Source organism: Vipera berus, assembly GCF_964194415.1.
Source record: "Vipera berus genome assembly, chromosome: 5".
Classification (NCBI taxonomy): Eukaryota; Metazoa; Chordata; class Lepidosauria; order Squamata; family Viperidae; genus Vipera; species Vipera berus.
In genome coordinates, this window is record NC_138207.1 from 13,336,838 (window position 1) to 13,356,934 (window position 20,097).

The 20,097-nt window shown below is 44.4% G+C and overlaps 1 long non-coding RNA gene across 1 annotated transcript; it reads left to right on the plus strand.

The window, feature by feature from the left end:
* The first annotated feature begins 11,439 nt into the window (after nt 1-11,439).
* LOC308669259 lies at nt 11,440-14,211 on the plus strand. The gene is made up of 3 exons (XR_014026735.1): nt 11,440-11,533; nt 11,825-11,920; nt 12,269-14,211. It is a non-coding gene; the product is annotated as an uncharacterized lncRNA (long non-coding RNA).
* The last annotated feature ends 5,886 nt before the right edge of the window (nt 14,212-20,097 follow it).

The following is a 20,097-nucleotide window of genomic DNA, read 5'->3' on the forward strand; positions in this document are numbered from 1 at the left end:
AAGCATTTTTAGCCTGCCATAGCTTTTATGTGGATTGACAATCAGTAATGAAGATCATGCTGGGTGACAGCAAATTGTTTTCTTTTTTCTTTTTCTTTTTTAAAAATTGTGATGTGTGATTGTAGAAAACCTTGATGATAGCGGGCATAGAATACAAAAGAGTACATTTGCATGTACTCCACACTGTTATTGTTTGGCTTGAAGATCAAGGAAATTAATGTGAAAATTAGAAGATGAGGAAAAGAATGTGGAAATTGAAATAAAAAGACAAAAGACACTGATTTTGACTAATGAGGTGCCATTTGGGGGTTAAATTAGATCAGACATCTCCAACCTTGCCAACTTTAAGACTAGTGGACTTCAGCTCCCAGAATTCCTCAACCAGTCATGAAATCCACAAGTCTTAAAGTTGCCAAGGCCTCTGAATTAGATGATTTCCCCAATTCCTCCCAGTCATTATATGAATGATTCCTTTTTATTCCAAAGATGGATGAATGCATTGGGGAAAGCCTATGGGGACTAGATGTTATAAAATAATAGGAGAATATGACAAATGGGGATTCCTAAAATTTGGATTTGACTTTGTTCAGTGAGCACATAATTGTGATTTTTCTCCCAGAGGAAAACTAGAAAATTGGGGTGGAAGTATGAGGTATAGAATGATATAGCTTCGAAAAGGGCACTGCATAACTGATTGGGTGGAAGTCTAAACCTTTCACATGGCATTGTTTTGTAACAGAGCTCTTTATTTTAAATTAAAAGCCACTTGGGAAGAAGCTTCAGCTATCAACCTAAGTTATCTAGTATCTCTGGGGATGCACCCTGGGGACCATGGCTTCCTTGCTTCTGTCTTAAATAAAACGATAAATCCAAGTGGAAATCCAAATGAACTGAATGTTTGATTGAGCCCCAAGTCAGAGGCTTCATGTAGCTTGAAGTATGTTTGGAGTGAGTTTCATAGTTTCAATTACATAAAGGAAAGCTTTTTTTTTGTCTACAAGATCCACATTTGGCATTGTTATAGAAGAGTTACAAGAGTTATAAAATATTAAATGAGATGAGCCGAGTGCACCACAGGACAAGGGAAAGGAAATGTTAGCCATTAATATCACTATTAGGAAAAGCATCATGGGACTTTAATGGCAACTGAATGGAGAGAAATTCTTGGCTTTTAAGCTGTTATCTCAAAAGATAACCATCATGCAACAAACTGCACTTCTATTTAGAGGAGAGAAAGAATTTGCCAGTTCCTAGAGGGCAAGTCAACAAGCTGAATCTTAAAAAAACAATGAAATAGTTATGCGTTTGCATTCTTTCTTATATATATATATATATATTGAGCTGAGCTATAAATCCTGGACTAAATGAATAATATTCTGTTTCTCTTTTCCTTAATATAGCACAGGAGAAAGTGAAGCTGAATTTCTTCCTGACCTGTAGCCCTAGCAGCTTTTGTGATCCATAATTTTTATTTTTAAAAGTTAGCAGTTACTCTGAGGACATGGCAATATGGTACAAGTGGATGAAGGATATACAAATATTCAATACTCATTAACTCTGACCCGGCGCAGATCCCGTTGGGCCCCATGGTTCTCTGTGGAGCTCCGGGAGATGAAGCGTCGGAGACGAGGTCTAGAGAGCGGTTGGAGATCCAGCCGATCCGAATCTGACCGATTGCAGTTAAGAACCTTTATAAGGTCTTATCTTGCGGCGATAAGGACGGCGAAGTCTAACTACTTTGCCGCCCTTATCGCGTCCGCAGATAATCGCCCGGCCGCCCTGTTTAGGGTGACTCGCTCCCTCCTTAACCAGGAGGTGAGAGAGGATCCCTTGCAGGGACGAGCCGAGGAGTTTAGTCATCATCTGGCGGACAAAATCGCTCGGATCCGGACCGGTCTGGACTCTGACTGGGCAGAGTCTGACGTGGAGGAATCAGGCGGTCTTGAGCATGTTATCTGGACTGAGTTCGACCCTGTTTCCCCTGATGATGTGGACAGGATCATGGGGAGACTGAGCACCACCACCTGTTTGTTGGATCCGTGCCCCTCCTGGCTAGCTTATGCGGCTCGGGAGGGAACACGAGGCTGGTTCCATGCAGTAATAACTGCTTCTTTGAAGGAGGGTGTCTTCCCTGCCGCCTTGAAGGAGGCGGTGGTGAGGCCCCTTCTCAAGAAGCCTGCTTTGGACCCGGCTGTTTTAAACAACTATCGTCCAGTCTCCAACCTTTGCTTTCTGGCGAAGGTTGTTGAGAGTGTGGTGGCACATCAGCTCCCTCTGTTCCTGGAGGAAACTGATTATCTGGACCCGTACCAATCGGGCTTCAGGCCCGGACACAGCACGGAGACGGCATTGGTCGCGCTGGTGAATGATCTCTGGAGGGCTAGGGACAGGGGTTGCTCCTCTGTCCTGGTCCTATTAGATCTCTCAGCGGCTTTCGATACCATCGACCATGGTATCCTGCTGCGGCGTCTCAGGGGGTTGGGAGTGGGAGGCACCGTTCTACAGTGGTTCTCCTCCTACCTCCAGGGCCGCTCGCAGTCGGTGTTGACAGGAGGGCAGAGATCCGCCCCGAGGTCTCTCATTTGTGGAGTTCCTCAGGGGTTGGTCCTCTCGCCTCTCCTGTTCAACATCTATATGAAGCCGCTGGGCGAGATCATTCGTGGTTTCGGGGTGGGGTATCACCAGTACGCTGATGATACCCAACTTTTTCTTTCCACCCCGAACCAACCCAGCGATGCCCTCTCCATGATGTCCCGGTGCCTGGAGGCGGTTCAGGTCTGGATGGGGAGAAACAGGCTTCGTCTCAATCCCGCCAAGACTGAGTGGCTGTGCATATCGGCATCTCGGGTTAACCAACTTATTCCACCTCTAACGATGGGGGGTGAGGTGTTACCCCCCGTTGATAGGGCTCGCAACCTGGGCGTCCTCCTGGACTCACGGCTCAATTTTGAAGACCACATAGGAGCCGTGACCAGGGGGGCTTTTGCACAGGTTTGCCTGGTGCGCCAGTTGCGTCCCTATCTGGACCGAGACGCCCTACGCACAGTTACTCATGCGCTTGTTACCTCCCGTCTGGACTACTGTAACGCTCTCTACATGGGGCTGCCCTTGAAGACCACTCGGAGGCTTCAACTGGTGCAGAATGCGGCCGCGCGAGTTGTAATGGGGGTCTCCCGATACTCCCATGTAACACCTCTACTCCGCGAGCTGCATTGGCTTCCGGTTGCCCTCCGGGTGAAATTCAAGGTGCTGGTTATTACCTATAAAGCCCTACATGGCCTGGGTCCGGGCTATTTGAGGGAACACCTGCTGCCGGCATCAAACGCCCTTCGCCCAGTGCGCTCCCACAGGGAGGGTCTGCTCAGGGTGCCGCCGGTGAGAGATTGCCGGCGGGTGACACCCAGGGATAGGGCCTTCTCAGTGGGAGCGCCTGCCCTCTGGAACCAGCTGCCGGTGGAGCTGAGGACTGCCCCCGACCTCCGATCATTCCGCCGGGGCCTGAAGACCTGGCTCTTTGAGCTCTCGGGCCCAGGCTGAGGAGAAATTTTAATTGGGGTTTTAAGTATACAGGGTCAATTTAATATTTTCTAATTTGGTTTTTTTAACTTTTGTATGGTGGATTTTTTAATTTCCTGTAAACCGCCCTGAGTCCTCAGGGAATAGGGCGGTATATAAATGTAACTAAATAAATAAATAAATAAACTCATTGGTGGTAATATTTCTGATCTAATATTCACAGGGCCTCCATAGTAAAAAGACTGACAAAGATTTCCCCAAATGCTGTCTTTTGGGAAACAGGAATCAAATCACATTGTTAAAATTGTTGTTCTCCAAGAGATTCAAAATAAGGGGTGTCATTTGTGGGAAGTCACCCCCCCAGAGAAGGAAATATTAAAGAGGCAGAAAAGCATGCCCAGTTTTCTTAATAGCCCCAAGTCTCCCTCCCCCAAGCAGAAACCAGCTCTGTAGAAATGCAGATGTAAATAATCCAGGAAGGTTGAAGGCCCCCCCAGCTAGAAGTTTAGGAAGACAAAAACACCTAAAATCTACATACCCCACCCAAACTCTAAAACAAGACATAATAAGGCTCGCAACTTGGGCGTCCTCCTGGATTCTCAGTTTGGAAGATCATATAGGAGCTGTGACCAGGGGGGCTTTTGCCCAGGTTCGCCTGGTGCACCAGTTGCGGCCCTATCTGGACCGAGATGCCCTACACACAGTCACTCATGTGCTCGTGACCTCCCGGTTAGACTACTGCAATGCTCTCTACATGGGGCTGCCTTTGAGGACCACTCGGAGACTTCAGATGGTGCAGAATGCGGCCGCGCGAGTTGTGATGGGAGTCTCCCGATACTCCCGTGTAACGCCTCTTCTCCGCGAACTGCATTGGCTTCCAGTTGCCCTCTGGGTGAGATTCAAGGTGCTGGTGATGACCTATAAAGCCCTAAATGGCTTGGGCCCGGATTATTTACGGGAGCACCTGCTGCCAGCATCAACTTCCCATCGTCCTGTGCGCTCCCATAGGAAGAGCCTCCTTAGGGTGCTGCCGGTCAGGGAGTGCCAGTAGGTGATCCCCAGAGAGAGGGCGTTCTCTGTGGGCGCACCTGCCCTATGGAATGATCTGCCTGTGGAACTCCGGACCGCCCCCGACCTTTGTTTGTTTCGCCGGGACCTGAAAACCTGGTTCTTTGATCTATCTGGCCTGGACTGAGGGGTTTTAAGTTTTTAAACTTTGTTTTAATTTGTTGGGCTATTAATTAATTTAATTCATTTTAATTCTATTTTTGCTTCAACTTTTACATTGTCTTTTAAATTTTGCCCTGTAAACCACCCTGAGTCCTTCGGGAATAGGGCGGTATATAAAACTAATTAATTAATTAAATAAATAAATAATAGGATTAACTCACAGATGCCAAAGGGCACACTCAGACTCAGGTCAAAGTTCATGCCACAGGAACAACTCCAAACAAAAGGCTCCAGAGGGTATAAAAACCCACTTCCTACATGTGTTCGCTGTCTTTTCTTCCAGAGCCATCTTCCCATCTGGCTCTCCTCTTCAATAAACTGCAACCTGCTTTTTAAAGCAGTTACCATATTGTTTATTCCCGGCTTGGACTGAACCATGATGAAGACTGTTCCTTCAACAATTTGGCACCCCAGATGGGACTCCAAGCTAATCTCTCCAATGGACTGAGACTGGTAAGCCCCATCTTGCTGGCAGCAGACCCCTTGTGTCTATGCATGGGTTTCCCAGGCCCTGCCCATGTGGAGCCAGGGTAGTAAAGGAAATTTTGAGTTTGAGCTCAAGGGCTGCTTTGGAAAAAAATGTGAAGGTGAGTACCTCTAAATTTTAACTTTAAAGCTCAGGGGAGTGAAAGAAATGTGTGCATGTCTCTGTGTGTGTGAGTGAGAAGACCCTTTCCCCAGTCACAGTTGGATTTTGCTCCCTCTGGCCTTTCCTAACTGCAGAAAGGATCTGTTCAAGTGGCAGACCGTGAAAAGCATGGGGGTTTGACCAGAGTGCAGGACCTTTTGTTAGGGGAAAGGGAGAGGCTATGGGCAAATGGAATGAGTGAATGAGAGAATTGGATTTGGGCAACCAGCTGCTAAGGCCCTGTAAGGAAAGCTCATCTGTAGGAAGGGCTCATACTTTTTTTTAAATATGTATTGCCTTGTTCACCGCCCTGAGTCCTTCGGGAGAAGGGCGGTATACAAATAAAATAAATAAATAAATAAATAAATAAATAAAATAAATACTAGTGCACAAAGCACAGGTCCTCCCAGACTCCTCCTGAGTCTGAAAACTGAAGGCAGGGTGATAGAAGGAGGCTGTGTACCTGTTGCGGCAGGTTCTCCTCGGACCCCTTTTTGTCTGTAAAGTGACAGCAGGCAGTTCCCTAAGTAGGAGTTTTCCATACTTCATTAGGGAACCGAAGTCCCCCTGGGCAATTTTTTTGTATGCCCCAAAAAACTGACAGGTGGGGCGGCAGGGATAGTGTCACTAAAAGTGGCTGGGCAGTGCCACTAGGACCCGACTAAGCCAATTGAACCCCACATAGTAAGGGGGAAATGGGTAGCTGTAGTTCGAGGGTCAGAATTAGGTCACCTATTGGAGATTTGCTCGAGGTGTGGGACAAGAGGCAAGTGCCCATCCTGGATGGTATGAAAAAGGAAATGAGCAAGACAAATTTGTGAAGAATGGGCTTTGCTCAGGGCTTTACTGGGAAACCAGTTTGGCTAAATAGAGGTAATTAAAGGGAAAATAAGAAATAGTGATTCTCTCTCTTTCTCTCTTTCTCTTTATCTATACAGGGCACGTGTATATTGTGCCTTCTCTAATTTGAGTTAACTGACATTTGTAGTGGGAATGACCAGGATGTGTAAAACTAAAAGTTATATTTCCTTTTCTGTTCTCTCGTCTTTGGGTGTATATGTGTGGTCAAAGTCTTTGTGTGTGAGGTAAATGTGACTGTTAATTGTCTCTAATCCAAAGAGAAAAGAATTTTAAAATTCTGCTAGAAATTCTGCTTAAAATAAGGTGTTCAGTACTTGCTGTGCCAACTATTCCCAAATGCCATCACTCCATAAATACATTCAATTGGCTTATTTACAATACAAATGGGGCAAGAAAGAAAACCTAACCCTCCCCCCATTGTCTTCCTAATTTTCTTCTGAGGCTTCATGTGGGGACCAATGGCTCCAGGACTCCTTCCTTCCTCTTTAGCTTTCACAGGCATCTGGATGGGAAAGTAAAAAAAAAAATCGTAAATAGAGCTACAGTATTGGGTTCAGCTACATAGAAGAATGGATATAAAAATGCTCTGAGCTAAGAACATAATCCTCCTGTAGCCCTTTTTTTCAGAAGAGGTTACACATTGATATTCACCTGGGTGAAAGTTCAACTCTCTAACTCAATTCTCCATTTTACCAGGATTGACTTCTTGTTTATTGGTCTTTATCCAATCCGGGCACAGATTAAGTAGGATCTGATGAAAACGAGTATTGTGTGTGAAGGGCACACTGGATGTTTTTAGTCAGCAGTTGCCTGGACATGTTACAGAGCTTGCAGGACTGAAATAATTTTATGAAGAACTTCATAATGTGCTAGGTATTTAAAGAGAAATCTTCCCATACTGCTTTCTGAAAATGCTCATCATGATATGATATGATATGAATGAAACCATCACACAGCTGTCCTCAGTCAAGCTCTCTAATTTAATTTTAATTTAATTTATTATCATTTCTATACCGCCCTTCTCCTGAAGGACTCAGGGCGGTGTACAGGGCAAGAATAAAACACAGAAATTTACAAAAATTAAAAGATAATTAAATGCATGCCCGATTAAAATACAATTGATACATAGTAAAAAAACCCCAATAAGAATGATAAAAAAACCCCACCAATCCCCCCTCAGGCCAGGCCGGCTTGCTCGAACAAGTATGTTTTCAGATCGCGGCGAAAGGAGCGCAGATCGGGCGCCGTCCGGAGCTCAACCGGTAACTGGTTCCATAGCTCCGGGGCGCCCACAGAGAAGGATCTCCCCCTGGGGGCCACCAGACGGCATTCTCTGACCGGTGGCACCCTGAGGAGGCCCTCTCTGTGGGAACGCACAGGGCGCAGGGAGCTTGATGCCGGCAGCAGATGTTCCCTGAGGTACTCCGGCCCCATGCCATGGAGGGCTTTGAACACCATTAATAGCACCTTGAATCTCACCCGGAAGACAACTGGCAACCAATGCAGCTCACGGAGCAGAGGTGTCACGTGGGAGTATCGGGAAACTCCCAACACAACTCTCGCGGCTGCATTCTGTACCAGTTGGAGCCTCCGGGTGGTCCTCAAGGGAAGCCCCATGTAGAGAGCGTTGCAGTAGTCTAGACGAGAGGTCACGAGCGCGTGAGTGACCGTGCATAAATCATCCCGGCTTAGATAGGGCCGCAACTGGCGCACCAGGCGAACCTGGGCGAAAGCCCCCCTAGTCACGGCCACCATGTGATCTTCCAAGGTAAGCCGCGAATCTAGGAGGACTCCCAAGTTGCGAGCCCTATCTACGGGGGGTAATAATTCACCCCCCATAGAAAGAGATGGAATATCCGAATAGACCCGGGATGAAGGTATGCAAAGCCACTCGGTCTTGTCGGGGTTGAGTTGAAGTCTGTTCCTCCCCATCCAGACCCGAACCGCCTCCAGGCAACGGGACATCACGTTGAGGGCATCACTGGGGTGGTTTGGGGTAGAAAGGAAAAGCTGGGTATCATCAGCGTACTGATGATACCCAACTCCAAAGCCACGAATGATCTCACCCAGCGGTTTCATATAGATGTTGAACAGGAGAGGCGAGAGGACCGACCCCTGAGGAACTCCACAAACGAGAGACCTCGCGGTCGACCTCTGCCCTCCTGTCAACACCGACTGCGAGCGTCCCTGGAGATAGGAGGAGAACCACTGTAAAACCGTGCCTCCCACTCCCAATCCCCTGAGACGCCGCAGCAGGATACCATGGTCGATGGTATCGAAAGCCGCTGAGAGGTCCAATAGGACTAGAACAGAGGAATGACCCCTGTCCCGAGCCCTCCAGAGATCATTCACCAGCGCGACCAATGCCGTCTCCGTGCTGTGCCCGGGCCTGAAACCCGATTGGTACGGGTCTAGATAATCCGCTTCATCCAGGACCAAAGGGAGCTGATGCGCCACCACACTCTCAACAACCTTCGCAAGAAAGCGAAGGTTGGAGACCGGACGAAAGTTGTTCAATACAGCTGGGTCCAAGGCAGGCTTCTTGAGGAGGGGCCTCACCACCGCCTCTTTCAAGACGGCAGGGAAGCTACCCTCACTCAAAGAAGCTGATATAACTGCCTGGAACCAGCTGCGTGTCCTCTCCCGGGCTGCATAAATCAGCCAGGAAGGGCACGGGTCCAATAAACATGTGGTGGAGCTCAGTCTCCCCATAATCCTGTCCACTTCCTCCGGAGTCACAGAATCAAACTCCTCCCAAGTGATATCGACAAGACCACCCGCGTCCTGATCGCCAGACTCTGCCCAGTCGGAGTCCAGACCGGTCCGAATCCGAGTGATTTTGTCCGACAGATAATTGTTAAACTCCTCGGCACGACCCTGCAAGGGTTCCTCCCTCACCTCCTGATTAAGGAGGGAGCGAGTCACCCTAAACAGAGCGGCCGGGCGATTATCTGCGGACGCGATAAGGGTAGCGAAGTGATTAGACCTCGCCACCCTTATCGCAGCGAGATAAGACCTAATATGGGTTCTTAGTCGCAATCGGTCGGATTCGGATCGGCTGGACCTCCAACCGCTCTCTAGGCCCCGTCTCCGGCGCTTCATCTCCCGGAGCTCCGCGGAGAACCATGGAGCTCGACGGGATCTGCATCGGGTCAGGGGCCGCAAGGGTACAACTCGGTCAAGAGCCTCAGTGGCTGCCCTTTCCCAAGCTTCCACTAAGGCATCTGCCGAGCTGTGAGTGGGGGAGGCAGGTGGGGACCCCAGCGCTGCCTGGAATCTCGCGGAATCCATTAAGCGTCTGGGGCGGTACCATCTAACTGGTTCCACACACCCACGGCGGGGGGTGGCAAAACGGAAGACCAGCCGCAGGAGATGATGATCGGTCCATGACAGGGGCATAATAATTGGGGAGCCCCCACCAAGATCATCTAACCACCGCCCAGATAAGAAAACTAGGTCAAGGGTGTGGCCTCCCTCATGAGTCGGTCCTGAAATTACTTGCGTCAGGTCCATGGCCGTCATGGAAGCCATGAACTCCCGAGCCAACTCAGATGATCCTCCCAGAGATGGTAGATTGAAGTCCCCCAAAACTATAAGTTTCGGGAACTCAACCACCAACCCGGAGAGGACATCGAGAAGCTCAGGCAGGGCTGCTGCTGCGTGACTAGGCGAAAGGTACACCAGCAGCAAGCCCAACTGCGCACCAGGGCCGCATCTCAAGAAGAGAGACTCACACCCGACTATCTGCGGAACGGTGGCCTCCCGCGGAGCTAAGGTCTCCCTCATAACAACAGCCACTCCCCCACCCCTACCCTGAGCCCGAGGCCGGTGTAGCACCCGGAAACCTGGTGGGCAGAGATCAGCCAGAGGAATACCGCCCTCTGGGCCCAACCAAGTCTCTGTGATGCAAGCCAGGTCCGCCTGCTCACCCTCGACCAAGTCACGGACGAGAGGAGCTTTATTAACGACAGACCTGGCATTCAGATACACCAGCCGGAGCTCAGGAGGCTGCACATCCTCACTCCCGGGACCTCGGGGTAGAACAAGAGGGTCGGAACGCCTCACCGCTTGCAAGTAGCGGAGAGGCCTTCCCTGAGGTCGATACGGCCCTCTGTTCCTGCACCTGCTGCCATTCCCTAACGTCGTGGGAATAGGCATTCCCACGACTTGCCCTGGAGCCCCGGGGGCGACCGACCCCCGCTCCTCCCCTCCGCGATCAATCCCGGCCCTGGCCTGAACAGTGGCTGCTGGACTGCCCCCCATATCCGAACAACCAAAAGAAGTTCCCACCCCCCTCCCTAACCTCTAGAAGTAGAAATATTTTAATAGTTAAATATATGTCATGATCAGTGGTATAGAGTGGTCCAGGAAAATTAACAAGATTGCTTAATTATAGTCCTCTCAGCAAAGTTTTAATTGTCCAGCCAGCCCCCAACTTTGATCAAGAAAGTTTAGAATCTCTATTTCACCCAATTTTCTCTCTTCCCCCATCCTAACTTAAGATTTCATTTCTCTTGATTATATTTTCTTTGAAGTGAACATAATTTTCAGCAAGATTTTGGCTGTCCCATTTATTAGAAGTGACAAATCTGGTACAGAGTGATTACCAGCAGGTCCCAGATTACAGAAAATGGGTACAGAAACAAGGTCACTATCTAATGTAATGTATACATGAAATCAGAGCAGTGGGAGAAGTTTAACCTTTGGGTCAAAGACCTATATAAAGATTCAGCCTTTTTTTGTCATAGAGAGGGGAAATCACCTCTATGGATTCATTCTTCCTGCAAAAAAGGAAATTAAGTTAGCTAAGTTTCTTTGAGAATTTTCTGCCAAGTACTGTGCATAAGGGAGTAAGCATCTGGAGAGTTGAGATTTACTACAGTGCTCTGGTGTGAAGCCTGACATATACCTTATTTATCCTCTCTTTTTGCATCTTCTCCTCCTTCTAAAAGTCTCAAACCTCATAAATTGGATTATTTAGGAATAGTATTTGAGGGACGGTTGAAGGGCTATCACTTATTCAGCCCCATCATGTTTCAGAGGACACAAGACTTTTCTGTAGAAATTTCTGATCTGCTTAGGAGCTGGTGGAGGGTATATATGGGGAAAAAAGTGACTTCTGACTTCTATTCAACTGTGAGTTGAATAGTAAGATTATTTATTCAGCTTGTCTGTAATATTTCCTTTCCTTCCACACTCCATTAAATTGTAGGAAAGAATTCAACCATTTCCTCCTACAAATTGTTCTTCAGATAAGAATTTTGCCTAGAGATCCAGCTTCCTGATGAAGCTATGAGTGTAAGTGTACATTTGCTAGCAATAGACACATTAAAGCATTCAGACGCCGATGAACAATATAACTCACAATACTTTTATTAATCCTATAGTAATTAATAGTAAAGCTCAGTGCTTTTTTTGTAAAAGAAAAAGGTGCCGGAACTCACACATGTCATACAACCCACCTTGTCTACCCTACAAGGTTCCATCCAAAAAAGGTGCTGGAACTCCGTTCTGAGCATTCTATGAGAAAAAAAGCCCTGGTAAAGCTTATACTCTCCAAGGTAGATAATGTTATTTTCCTTGTTACAGACAATCAAAGACGTAAGACAGTATTAATGGTCACTGAGACAATCCTTCTAATCAGAGTCAGGATCCCTAGAACAGAGGAAAGAAACTTGACCCAAGGTATGAATTTCAATTGTATACCTTTTTGAATGTTATTATCTCCTTATCCCAGAAATATAAAAGATCTAAAACAGTTTTGCAGAGACAACAGGGGAGAACAACACTTGCAGAATAGCAAAAAATATACTGTATATACTGAAATATTCAGAAAGGAGATACCTTGAAATAACAGAGGTCAGAAGAAATAGTTCACTGGTCAAGTAAATATTAAACAATAGTCGGAGAGTGAGTTTGGTCTAGTGGTTAAAGGTACCAACCCAGAATCTGGGAGACCATGACTTCTAGTTCTGCCTTTAGTATGGAAGCCATCGGAATGATCTTATGTCAATCTCTCTTTCTCATGCCTAGGCAGAAGACAATGGCAAACCAAATGCAAAAATCTCTCCAAGAAAACTTCAGGGACTTATTCAGCATCAAGATTGACTTGAAGAAGCACTCACAAAAAAAGGAAGAAAAAGAAAAGAAAAGAAAACCTTAGTGATGTACTTGTTTATTCCTTTATTTTACTTACATCCTACCACAATCAAAAGTCATTCTTGAATCTGGTAGCTAAGATGATGAGCTTGTCGATCAGAAGGTTGGCAGTTTGGTGGGTCGAATCCCGAGTGCCGTGTAACAGAGTGAGCGCCTGTTACTCGTCCCAGCTTCTGCCAACCTAGCAGTTCGAAAGCACGTAAAAATGCAAGTAGAAAAATAGGGACCACTACGGTGGGAAGGTAACAGCGTTCCGTGCGCCTTTGGCGTCCAGTCATGCTGGCCACATGACCACGGAGACGTCCTCGGACAAGCGTTGGCTCTTCGGCTTTGAAACGGAGATGAGCACCGGCCCCTAGAGTCGGAAACGACTAGCACGCATGTGCGGGGGAACCTTTACCTTTACCTTTTAAAGTTCACACAATTGAAGAGGAAGCTGCAACATAATTATTGCAATGTGCTCCCCATGGCCACCATGAAAAGACCCTCACAAGGTGCAGAAGATGGTCTTCCTCAATCTTCTGTCCTCTACCAGATGCCTAGGAATTTGAGGGTTCTGTGCATTTTCTTAGCTGTTCCTAGCAGTGCACTCTTCTGGACAAAGAACTTGGATGTTGTTCCTGTATGTTGGAGTCACTGCCCCAAGTGCTCCTACCACCACTTGGACCACTGGGGCCTTTACTTTCCACATCCTCTCTATTTCATCCTTCAGGCCTCGGAATTTCTTCAGTTTCTCATACTCTTTCTTCCTGACTTGACACTGCTACAACTATCACCACCACTGTCTTCTGGCCCTTGTCTACTACCATGAAGCCTGGCTGATTGGTGCCTGTCTGTCTGGATCTGGACATTCCACAGGATCTTAACTTTCTTATTCTCCACGATCTTTTGTGGGATCTCCAGTGGTGGGATTCAGCCAGTTTGCACCAGTTCAGCAGAACCGGTAGCTAGTTTTTGGTGCCCAGGCCAAGAATGGACTTCTGGAAGCAGCATCCACACAGAAAACCGGTTGTTTACATATTTGAATCCCATCACTGGGGAGTCCTCAGGGAAAGGGCGGTATACAAATGCAATTAAATAAATAAAATCTCCCATCTAGACTTAGGAAGGTCTAGCCCTGTGGTGGCAAACCTATGGCACGCGTGCCACAGGTGGCATGCAGAGCCCTGTCTGTGGGCACTCGTGCCATTGCCCCAGTCCTTGGCCTTCAGATGGGTTTTATAAAACCTTTTTGCTTTAGGCTTCCACTGCTGTGTACAAAAAAAAAAGGCTCAATCAATCAATTTCAACTTCTCACGGGGAAAAAAAGATCTCGCAAAGTTGGAATTGATTGAACTTTTTAGTCCCACCCAGTCCCGCAGTCACACCCACCCAATTGGCCATGCCCACCCAATTGGCCACACCCACCCAATAGGCCACGCCCACCTGGCACCCACAGTTGGACACTCGGTCTCTAAAAGGTTCGCCATCACTGGTCTAGCCCATATTTTATACAGATGTTCTTGTGCACAATGCCAGCTACTCAATTATGCCATTCAGAATAGGCTGTTCCTGCCTGTATATATACATGCACTTTCCTTCTACCATGAAATCAAGTGTGACAAAGGTGAGGAGAAGGATGATTTTTTTCCCCATGGTTCCCTGTTTGTGGAAAAGCCTTTTACTGGCAGAAGCAAGGCTTACCCCAGTCCTGGTAATCTTAAAACTACTCAGAACGTTGTATAAGAATGCCACATGCTACTCTATTTATTTGGCATTTATCAATATATTATTGAATTCATATTTTATATTTACTGTGGATGTTTTATGTCAACAGGGTTGAGAATCACATGACTGCAGTGGTAAAATAAAACAGATGCAAATTTTAGGCCTAACTTAATTTGCAAACAAAGAAATCTGCATATTTTTGTGTGTGTCCAAAACCCTCACATGGGACAGGTTTCTGCTCACTGTGATATATGGCCCTTTTCAACTGTTGAAGTAAGGGCCCCTAACATCAAAGAGATGGTTGATTTCAGTGGTGTAATGGAGTGTTTGTCTATATGCATGTGAGTATATGTTTGTGTGTGCTGCATAATTTCCAATTATTTCATGGCCTGACTTCAGTATATCTCTTTGAATATTAACTGCTAATTTGGACCAAAGACAAGCAATCTGAAAATGGGAGGAATCTAAAATGTTTACACGCCTCTCTCCATCATTTATATAATTTTGTCCTGCGGGGCTGTGCCCAACACTATATAAATTTCAATTATATTAGCAAAGGCTCTTCAGTGTGGTAATTGGTACACTTTATCTAATGGAGAATTTTCATTTAATTGACTCCTAATTTATCATATAAATGTCAAAGCCCAATTTTTCCATAATACCCTATTATCTCTGCTTTTCTAGCTCGCTGCACTTGCACGAAACAGAGAAGCAATAATCTTTGAAGATAATGAAAGACAGCAACTTAATCCTCAAAGTGCCATCGAGAACAACAGTTTATTCCTTGTCCAGAATAGGAAACTTTTAAAATAGATTTGCTTAATTAGGTAAATGGGTTTTAGCTGTTAGATGGGCATTTTACGTTTTCCCCCATTCTCTTTCCAAATAGCAGTCTTGCAACACAAGAATTAACACAAGGAAATAATGTCAGAAAATGACCATCTTCTGTAGCAATGAAGATGTTGAACTGGGTTTTGGATGGTACAAGTTCAAATTCACCTTCAACTGTAGATAATCATCCACAGATGATTTGGGGCAGACATGATCTTTTATCATTCACCTATCCTCACAGGGTTGTTGTCATGGTGATAAAATGGAGGTCCAAATGGAAATTGGTGTAAGATCTTTGAGAAAAGATGCATTTCAGTGTAATAAATAATTCATATAGGTTGATAGGTTTCCTGCATGTTTGTTTATTTATTAACCATAGATGCTTCCAATCTCACTGTCACGTCTCTGTGGACTGTTTATAAACATCATAATAAACAAAACTACAAAACATTATAGCATTAAATACTACACGAAGAGAGACTGAATAAAAACCCAGAATACTCCAGGGTGGAGGTGGGATCTTCTTCCTAATTAAATAACAATTTCCAACATGGGGCACCCCATTGGGGCCCCAGACCATTTGACGGAGCCAGGTTTTAAGGCCCTTCCAGAAGCCCAAGAAATTTTGAGCACATCTCATCTTGAGTGACATGATGTTCCAGAAGTTGGGAGCCACCGCAGAAAAGCCCTTCTCCTGAAACCTGCCAGCCAGAATTCATTGACTGATGGGATCCATACCATTCCTCTTCTACATGTTTGTGAACCTGTGAGGTGGACCAGTCCAGTTGGGGTGAGACAGTTCCTCAGGTAGCCTGGAATGTTGGCTGCAAATTTCTCCATTCTTTTCAGTCCATTGTGATGCAAGAATAGGCAATTATACAGTGATGGTAAATAGTTGACAAGTGTTTTTGATAAATATTTGGGAACAAATGTAGCAGAAATCCTATATAGCCAATAACTGAATCAGTTTTAGAAATTTTTGAGTGCCCTAAATGAAGGGTTGATCTTAATACTGTAGATGGTTGACTGAAACACTGATTGCTGGGTTGACTAACACAGGTTATAAAATATTAATATAACACTTTAAAAGCATGCAATTATGTCAGTGCAAATAATTATTTCATATAATTAAATTCTGGCAGATGTTTGGAAAGGTTACAAATTTTTTAAATCAAAAACAATGATAGAATTGTAATATTTATTTTTGAAGCAAATCTATTTCTCTCTTAGGACAACATTTCAAATGGAAGAATCTGGAATTTTCCATTACAATAGCTCAAATCTGGCTAATGTTACTACTCTTATAAATATCGAAGATTTGCTTGGTAGACAAGGAAGTAAAAGGATCATGAAGCACAGAAGGTTATAATAATTTAACTTGAGCTTTACAGTTGTGAGGCAAAGTGATAAGCTGGAAGTAACTAGTAGCAATTCATTATGGATTATACGTATCTGTGGCTTTCTTATGAATACACTCAAGCTAACTGAAGTTTTATCTTCAAGGCAATCATACAGTATATTTCTTTTGCTCCTGTTTGTTATGCAACAAATCACACGATAATGTTAGCAGCGGGTGCTTTTTTGCCAGTATAAAGAGACACAGCAATTGCAGATAATATGTTTGAGAGTTGTACATATACTGAAAGTGATTCTCAGAAGTTTTATTGAAGGGCGTGAATTGAAAACATTTATATTAAAAAAAAAATCAAACCATTTCAACCACAGTTTTAGACAAAGGAGTATGTCTCTTGACTTCTAATATCAATCCAGTAGTTTTAGGATGAAATGTGGTAGGACTCCTCAAATGTGGAGCTCATAAATGAATTTTTTTAAAAAATTGTTTTAGACTCAGAACACCATAGGACTTTTTCATTGAACTAATCAACCCAGAGTTTCAGTTGAGGTACAAATGTTTAGGCTCAAATAATCCTATTTTATGTACATTATGCAAAGAGTCAGCTGTCTGGAAAAGGCTTTAATAATAATAAGTAAGTTGGAAGGGACCTTGGAGGTTATCTAGTCCAACCCCCTGCTCAGGCAGGAAACCCTATACCATTTCAGACAAATGGTTGTCCAATCTCTTCCTAAAAACTTCCAGTGTTGGAGCACTTACAACTTCTGGAGGCAGGTTGTTCCACTGGTTAATTGTGCTAACAGTCAGGAAGTTTCTCCTTAGTTCTAGGTTGCTTGTCTCCTTGACTAGCTTCCATCCGTTGCTTCTTCTCCTGCTTTCAGGGTCTTTAGAGAATAGCTTGACTCCCTCTTCTTTGTGGTAGCCCCTGAAATATTGGAACACTGCTATCATGTCACCCCTCACCCTTCTCTTTGTTAAACTAGACATACCCAATTCCAGCAACCGTTCCTTATATGTTTTAGTCTCCAGTCCCCCAATCATCTTTGTTGCTCTTCTCTGTACTCTTTCTAGAGTCTCAACATCTTTTTTATGTCGTGGTGACCAAAACTGGATGCAGTATTCCAGGTGTGGCCTTACCAAGGCATTGTAAAGTGGTATTAGTATTAATGTTGGGAAAGGTGAAACGAAAAAAGAGAAGAGAATGTCTGGTGGATGAACTCAGTTGTAGGGACAATTGGTGTACTCCTGGGAGATTTGAAAAAACAACAACAAACAAACCAGTTTAGGGATGGATTGTCATGGAGAAATCCTATCTGTCTGGCTGCTAGGTGTTGGAAAATGACTTAACAGCATATTATCTTGACTAGAGAATTCTGGGAATTGAAGTCCATGCATTTTAAAGTTGCCAAGGTTGAGAAACCCTGCTTTAGAGCCACATTCCCCTGAAGATAGACATGGTTCAAACCTAAACTGATATAAATAAGTCCTCAACATCAGATTTTGTGCTAGAGAGGATGAGAGATCCTTCTGTGGTGTATTGGTCTAATAAATGTTGTTTGTTTATTTTATTTATTTATTCCCTGCCTTTAATATTTTTATAAATAACCTAAGGCTGTAAACATATAAGTTGCATTAAGAGAGGGATTCAATCAAGACTTTGAGAAGCCTTAGAATACTGCAACCAGTTTTGGTCACCACACTATAACAAAGATGTTGAGACTCTAGAAAAAGTGCAGAGAAGAGCAACAACGATGATTAGGGGACTGGAGGCTAAAACATATAAAGAACAGTTACAGAAACTGGGCATGGCTAGTCTAGTGAAGAGAAGGACCAGGGGAGACACGATAGCAGTATTCCAATATTTGAGGGGCTGTCACAGAGAGGAGGGGATCAACCTATTTTCCAAAGCACCTGAAGGCCAGAAAAGGAATAACGGATAGAAAATGATCAAGGAGAGATTCAACCTAGAAATTTTCTGACAGTGAGAACAATCAACCCATGGAACAGATTGCCTTCAGAAGTTGTGGTAGCTTCATCACTTTCAAGAAGAGACTAGACTGCCATCTGTCAGAAATGGTGTAGGATCTCCTGCTTGGGCAGGGGATTGGACTAGATGACCTACAAAGTTCCTTCCAACTCTGTTATTCTATTCTAAATATCCAACACACCTTCCTCCTTATATTTTCCAGATAACAACAACCCTGTGAGGTGGGTTGGGCTGAGAGTGAGACACTGGTCCAAAGTCATCCAGTTCTCATGGCTAAGGTGGGATTTGAACTCATGGTGTCCTGATTTCTAGCCTGGTGCCCTAACTACTAGATCAAACTTTCTCTTTTTAAGTTATGCTCATTCTTGTTTATTGTCTTCTTTTGATAAACTGCTCAGCAGTGTGATAGATTGGGGTGGCTTATTCAATAAATAAATAACCAATAAATAATTTGGCTTAAAAATCTCATATATGTTGTTTTCCTGAAGACATCAGTTTGATTTACTAATTAAATTTTCCCACAGTTTTGCTCCTTCCCCAAAGGATGTTATCAATATAAAGAATCCTTTTGAACATTATTTTTTAGAATCCACACACATTAATCTTTTAATCAAGTTAACATGGTTCTATTAACTATATTAATCAATTGATTTAAGTATTTGACCTTCTTGGGTGATTTGATTAAATCTAAATAATTGTAACTCTAAAATACCATTCCCATAATAGGTCTCATCCTTCTTTGTCATATGAGAAAAACTTTCTTTAGAGCAGTCACCTCATTATCCTTTAAAAAAAATGGAGAAACCTTTTATAAAGTTAATAATGTAACATAGCTATTGTGAAGCTATTTATACCAATCCGGCACGCAAGAGGCAAAATTGGTGATTCATTTGCTGCTATCCTGGTTAAATATTTCAAGGAGTAGTAAGATGGAATTGTTGAAGCCAATATGATGACAGCATTAATCTGAGCACATCTTCAGCTGTGGTATTTTATTAAGAGGGAAACCAGGATTTTAGTGGGAAATTGCTGCTGTGAAATATTGTATCATCCTACATGGTGTTTGTTAGGCTTTGGAAAGGAATACACCTGTGAGTTTTAATAAGTAAAAAAGTCCCTTTCCTTCCTTCCCATTTGTTGTTGTTAGTTGCGAAGTTGTGTCCGCCTCATCGCGACCCCATGGACAATGTTCCTCCAGGCCTTCCTGTCCTCTACCATCTTCTGGAGTCCATTTAAGCTCACGCCTACTGCTTCAGTGACTCCATCCAGCCACCTCATTCTCTGTCGTCCCCTTCTTCTATTGCCCTCAATCTTTCCCAGCATTAGGCTCTTCTCCAGTGAGTCCTTCCTTCTCATTAGGTGGCCAAAGTATTTGAGTTTTAGCTTCAGGATCTGGCCTTCTAAAGAGCAGTCAGGGTTGATCTCCTTCCCATTTACAATCCTCAAAATCCTGAAAATTCTTCGTCACAAGAGAGAAAGAATACCGCAGAATATTATTGGTCCTCCAAATGAATCCCTCTCTACCAAGTTGGAGGGTTGGCAAGATTTGAATCCTAAACAAAATGTGAGTAATTTAAGGGATCCCAAAAGTGCTCCCCCCCGCACAAAAGGCAACTGGACTTTCTTGGTTTTTCCTTGAAGATGTTTTCCTTCTCATCCAAGAAGCTTCTTCAATTCTGAAGAAGCTTCTTGGATGAGAACTGAAATGAAGAAGCTTCTTGGATAAGAAGTGAAATGTTTTCAAAGCAAAAGAAATAAAGTCCAGTTGCCATTTTTTTTTAAAAAAGCACCTTTGGGACAACCATGACCATGAATCTCCATAGA